The 6,780-nt window shown below is 35.4% G+C and overlaps 1 pseudogene; it reads left to right on the forward strand.

Moving 5' to 3' along the window:
- The first annotated feature begins 1,217 nt into the window (after window positions 1-1,217).
- Window positions 1,218-2,203, forward strand: LOC113632257 (glyceraldehyde-3-phosphate dehydrogenase-like; annotated as a pseudogene).
- The last annotated feature ends 4,577 nt before the right edge of the window (window positions 2,204-6,780 follow it).

The raw sequence follows: 6,780 nt of genomic DNA on the forward strand, positions 1-6,780 counted from the left end.
AATCAGTAATAAACCTAATGGCTTTCAACTTACTATTGGCTTGTATTAAGATATCAAAAAAAGTTTATAACACTGATATCAACAATAAAAAGATTACCAGGGCAGTATTGAAAACCTAAATATCCCATGAATACCAATGATATAATTTCAACTAAAATTAGCTTCTTTTTAAAAAGTTTTTGGCCACAACACCTGGCATGTGGGATCTTAGTTCTCCGACCAGGGGTCGAACCTTCACCCCTGCAGTGGAAATGTGGAGTCTTAACCACTGGACTGCCGGGGAAGTCCCAACTACTATTTATAGCCTGAGATAACATAAACTCATCTATTCTTCCCTCCGTCCCAGCAAGACCTCTATAACTATGCTACCTTAGGACAGTGAATCTACTGAGAGATAGTTTAAGGGCACCAACAATTCATCAATTCATTAAACCTCTCAATTACAGTTCTGTTTTAGAGAACAAATTTCTCAAAGTCACTGAATCTCTGGGTATTTTTTATTCAGAAGGAAAGGGCTGTTGCCTCTAAAAATAGATATTATGGCTCATACTTTTCAAAAGGAGATACAGCATGAAAAATAATCTTGCAGATGACAAAGCTTCTGCAGGTCAGGAGGATGTGCAAAAACTTAAAAAAAATACCTGCTAACTCTTATATAGGAGAAGGCCATGTGGAAGAGCAGATTTCCAATGATGGTGACGCTGACTTATTTTACAAGGATTTTGGCAAACATACATAATTCAAATGGCAGTTTGGTTGTCAAAAATGCTGTGACCAGAGGCTTGCAGGTCCCCTTGAAACAATAGTTCAGTAAGTGCTAACTCAGCATTCATGGTGACTTTGTAGAATGTAACTACTGGGAATAATGAGAATAATGAGAGTCACAGTAGCCAAACCACAACTACTTACAGGTAATATGAATGAAAAATAAATGTTTGAGGTTGTTATTGCTGTAAAGCTATGTAATATAGTGCACTTACCGTGTTGCTAAAATTATTTATCAGTGAAAATTTATCATGTAAATACTAGATAGCAGGTAACATGTTCTGTGAATGGATGAATGAATAAATAAAAGATAACTGGGATTTATCATAGGATATAATATAACTTAAGTTTGTTTGAGAAGGAGAAAAGTAAAGTGATTGAGGCTCTATGTGCTGCTTTTTTCAACAGGCAGCCACATCTTTCTGCATGTCAAGCCATGACCCTGAGACACAATGATGAAGGTTGGAGTAAATGGATTTGACCAATAGGGCACCTGGTCACCAGGGCACTTTTAACTCTGGCAAAGTGAATATTGCTTGCCATCCGTGGCCCCTTCATTACCTCAATTACATATTCTACATGTTCCAGTATGATTCCACCCATGGCAATTTCAGTGGTAGAGTCAAGGCTGAGAACTGGAAGCATGTCTTCAATGGAAATATAACTTCCATCTTCCAAGAACAAGATTCTGCCAACATCAAATGAAGTGATTTTGGTGCTGATTATGTTGTAGAGTCCACTGGTGTCTTCACTAGCTTGGAGAAGACTAGGGCTCACGTTGAACCTAAGAGTCATCACCTCTTCTTCTTCTGCTAATGCCCCCATGTTTGTGATGGGCATGAACCATGGGAAGTATGACAGCTCTCTCAAGATTGTCAGCAATGCCTCCTGCATCACAAACTCCTTGGCCCTCCTGGTCAAAGTCATTTATGACAACTTTGGCATTGTGGAGGGACGCATGATCACAGTCCTTGCCATCACTGCTTCCCAGAAGAATGTAGATGGTACCTCTGAGAAACTGTGGTGTCATGACTGTGGGGAAGCCCAGAACATCATTCTTGCTTCTATTGGTGCTGCTGAGGCTGTGGGAAAGGTCTTCCTGAGCTGACTGGGAAGCTCACTGGCATGGCTTTCTGTGTCCCTTCCCCTAATGTTTCAGTGCTGGATCTGCTCTGCAGTGTGCAGAAAGCTTCTAAATATGATGACATCAAGAAGGCAGTGAAGCAGGCATTGGAGGAAGCCCTAAAGGATATCCTGGGCTACACTGAGGACTAGGTTGTTTCCTGCGACTTTAAAGGTGACACCCACTCTCCCACCTTTGTTGCTGGGACTGGTATTGCCTTCCATGACCACTTTGTCAAGCTCATTTTATGACAATGTATTTGGCTACAGCAATAAAGTGGTGGACCTTATGGTCCACATGACCTCTAAGGAGTGAGTCCCCTGGAACACCAGCCCCAGTGAGAACAGGAGAGGAATAAAGAGGTGCTTACTGCTGGGGAGTCCTTGCCCCAACTCAATCTTTGACCCAACTGGAGGATCTCCAGTTCTTGACACAGTTTCTATCCCAGACCCCTGAAGAAGAGGAAGGACTTAGGAAACTCTACCTTATCACTTGCCATCAATAAAGTGCACAGTACCCAGTCAAAAATAAATAAATAAAGTCATCAGGGACTGCTTGAAGAGATGGGAATAGATTGTGTTCTAGGAAATGTGACGTCATTTGCCCAACTCTGTGCAAGAACATTTGCCCAAGAATCTATAACTAATTCAGTCTAGAAAACAGGTAGTTTAGCAAAGCTTGAGTAATAGGTCTTGTGCTTGACATGCTCCCAGTAAATATTTAATAGCTATCTGTTGATTGCAAAGCCATATTAAACAATATTTCATTAAAATATATCCTGTCATTAAAATAATGAATTCAGGGATACTCTGTCAAAGATTATAATACATCTTTGATTAGCAAATGAGTGATTAAAAAATTCCTTGCTATACTAAATCAAGGGCACAGCCACACAAATTTACATTATTCATTTATTTTGAAGAATAAAATTTAGCTTTAGTTATTTATGACAGTTTTAAGTATGACCACAAGTTTATTGCCTTATTTAGAAAGTACAATTACATCTCTGCTTTGAGAGATTTATTAATGTATAAGAACAAATCTGAAAACACATTGTGAAAATGGGAACACTAATAGCTTAGTGTGTAGAATCATTTATTCCTAGTGTTAGAGAGAGCTTCCCAAAAGATGCTCAGGCTTAAAATAAAGAACAATATAGTTTTGTTAGATGTCAAAAACAAAGGGTGTGGGAGGAGGGAGAATATTCCACTTAGATATAGCAGCTTGTGAGAAAGTATGTACGAAAGTATGTATGAGAGCATGAATTTTGAAGCAGTGCATTTAAATTCTATTTTCAGAAGAAAACTATAGAGAAATACAAATATATTTATTTATTTGTTTGTTTATTAATTAATTATAGGCCATTTAAATTCCCATGGTAGCCAGAAATCTGCTTTAATATATCACTTTCTGCAAGGACATAAACATTAATCCAGGCCCAAGACGAGTGAGAGGCATACCAGCTCTTTAAGAGTCATTGGTTCTCAAAAGTGTTTATATATTCCATGTTTTGTTGTCCACAGTCATGCCCACTTTACTGATCTTTCAAGGTAATTTACATCAAACTGTATCTGGCGAAAATTGATATAGTTAACAGAAATATACCCATTTCTTATATACATTTTGGAAGAACTTGCCCCCTATATAAGAAAAATTGAAACTTCTAAAAGAAGAGGACTGATTACTTCCAAGTCAACACTTAATTTTGTTTTTGAAAGTAAATCTGTGCTAATGGAAAACATCATTTTCCAGCATGAATTAAATTATTGTGTTCTATATTTCCTGCTGGGGAGAGTAGGTTCCTGGCAATATGGTGTTACATTTGCATTTTGATAGCACACAGCTTTGGGCTGTTCCCCTCAAATTCAGAGGAGCACAAATGTATTATATAAGATTATTCTCAAGAGAAATAAAAGTATTTCATTATGTTTCACAAGGCACATTCATGAGACTTCCAATAAAATCTGTAATTTTTGTAAATCAGTCAAATAATAAAATATTTTCCATAAATTTCCCTACTTTAGTAGGATACGTGTATTTATTTCATCGTTGATAAACTAATTTCACTTTTCCAGCAAGGACACCAATAATCTATCAGTTGTTTCTATCACAGGAGGATTTCTAAACGCCAACATGTGAAGCTTATACAATAAAATAAAGGTGAAGTGTTTAGACTGTTGTTGATGTAGTCTTAAGAATAAACATTAAAAACAACATAAATTTACAGCACAAACAACATGGGATAACTTTTCAAATTACGTAATGATTTCACTCTGTGAAAAGAAAACAACTACAACAATAAAACAGAGTGAGTTTCTTTATATAACAAATACCCTAGCTCAATTAAAGAAGCCTTCAATTTTTAAAATTTCAATCTGTATATAACTTTTCAGAAATACATTGATTTGATGAGGATAGTAGTTATGCAAAGACATCCACATTAGTAACAAACATGTTTTGAACCCTTGATACTGTCCTAGGTTTCGAGAAGTTTGTTATTGTGACAGTGCCCATTCATTGAGAATAATAAATCAAAATAATCCTAAACTAATAATCGATGGTCATAAATCATAACATACCAATAATTAAAATTTTATTTTCTTTCAAATTTACATAGTGATTTCTTATATAGTCTATAGTCCCTTTTAACAATAATGTGAGATATGATGTCACAAATAAGAGTGGAGTTTGGAGATACTAACTCAGTTACACAAAACGGCAGACTTTCTAACTTTAGCATTATTTATAATAAACATGGTGGAATGAGCTAATGTGAAAAGTACTAATCTTTAATACATTAATGTAAAGTTTGATAAACAAAAGATATATATATATATATTATATAGCTGGATAGATTGATAGATCTAATCTCTTATCAGTATATTTACTCCAGCACACAACTTACTAGTTTTTTCTTCCAGTTTTATTGATATAATTTACATACAGCACTGTGTAAGTTTAAGGTCTGTAGCATAATGATTTGACTTACATACGTCATGAAATGATTATCACAATATGTTTAGTGAATATCCATCATCTCATATAAATACAAAATTAAAGAAATAGAAATTTATTTTTCTTGCGATGAGAATTCAGGATTTATTCTCTTAACAATTTTCGTAAATAACATACAGCAGTGTTAACTATATTTATCATGTTGTACATTACATCACTAGTACTCATTTCTCCTATAACTGGAAGTTTGTACTTTTGACTGTCTTCATCCAATTTTCCATTCCCCCACACTCCACCTCTGTTAACCAAAAATCTGTTCTCTTTTTCTGAGTCTGTTTGTTTTTGAAGTATAATTAATTGTGTTAGTTCCTGGTATACAACACAGCGCTTCCATATTTCTATACATTTCAGATGGCCAACACAGTAAGTCTAGTTATGATACATCAGCATACAGATATTACATAAATATTGGCTATGTTCCCTACACTGTATATTTCATACCCATGACTCATTTATTTTGTAACTGGAAGTTTATATTAATACCTCTTAATCTCCCTCACCTATTTACTTTCTTCTTCCACCTCCCCTCCCCTATGGCAACCACCTGTTTGTTCTCTGTATCTATAACTCTGTTTCTGTCTGTTTTATTGTTTTTTCACTTGTTTTGTTTTCTAGATTCCAAATATAAGTGAAACCATGTGGTATTTGTCTCTGTCTGACTTATTTCACTTAGTATAATATCCTCTAGGTCCATCTATGTTGTGGCAAATGGAAAGATTTTATTCTTTCTATGGCTGAGTAATATTCCATTTTATATATATATATATATATATATATATATATGTCACATCTACTTTATTCATTTATCTATCAATGGGCACTTGAATTGCTTCCATATCGTGACTCTTGTAAATAATGCTGCAATGAACACAGTGGAGCATATATTTGCTAATCTCTTAAGTCCAAATGCATTTTGACAAAGCTGAATTTTTACTCCTCTACCAAACATTTACTGACATCTTGTTTTGCGTATCCCTTACCTACATATAGATGATTTTACTACTTTTGTCTTTTAACCTTCTTACTAGCTTTATATGCAATTGATTTATGCCTTTATTGTATATTTTTCTTTACTGATGAGATTTTTCCTTCCATAATTTTCATGTTTCTAGTTGTGGCCTTTTATTTTTCACTTAGAGAAGTCCCTGTAACATTTCTTGTAAAGCAGGTTTGGTGTTTTTTAACTCTTTTACCTTTTGCTTGTCTGTAAAACATTTGATCTCTCTATCAAATCTGAAAGAAAGCTTTGCCAGGTAGAGTATCTTGGTTGTAGGTTTTTTCCTTTCATTGCTTTAAATATGTTGTGCTTGCAGATTTTCTGCTGAAAAGTTAGCTGATAGCCTTATGGGAGTTCCCTTCTATGTAACTTGTTGCTTTTCCCATTCTGCTTTCAATACTCTCTCTTTATCCTTAATTTTTGCCTTTTTAATGATAACGTGCCTTGGTGTGGCCCTCTTTGGGTTAATCCAGTTCAGGACTCTGTGATTTCAGGACTCTGTGATTTCTGGACCTGGATGTCTGTTTCCTTTCCCAGGTTAGGGAAGTTTTCAGCTATTCTTTCTTCAAATATGTTTCCTGTCCCTTTCTCTCTCTCTTCTCCTTCTGAGATACCTATAATGTGAATGTTAGTGGGCTTGATATTTTCCTAGGGTCTCTTAAATGGTCCTCATTCCTTTTTTTCTCTTTTTTTCTATTCAGTTTCAGTGATTTCCACTACTCTGTCTTCCAGCTGGCGGATCTGTTCCTCTGTATCATCTAATCTATTGTTGATTCCTTCTAGGTATTTTTGTTTTTTTGTTTTGTTTTGTTTTGTTTTTTTGCGGTACGTGGGCCTCTCACTGTTGTGGCCCCTCCCATTGTGGAGCACAGGCTCTGGA

This window comes from Aethalodelphis obliquidens, unplaced genomic scaffold, assembly GCF_003676395.1.
Source record: "Aethalodelphis obliquidens isolate GAN/ISIS:26980383/991018 unplaced genomic scaffold, ASM367639v1 scaffold36, whole genome shotgun sequence".
Taxonomy (NCBI): domain Eukaryota; kingdom Metazoa; phylum Chordata; class Mammalia; order Artiodactyla; family Delphinidae; genus Aethalodelphis; species Aethalodelphis obliquidens.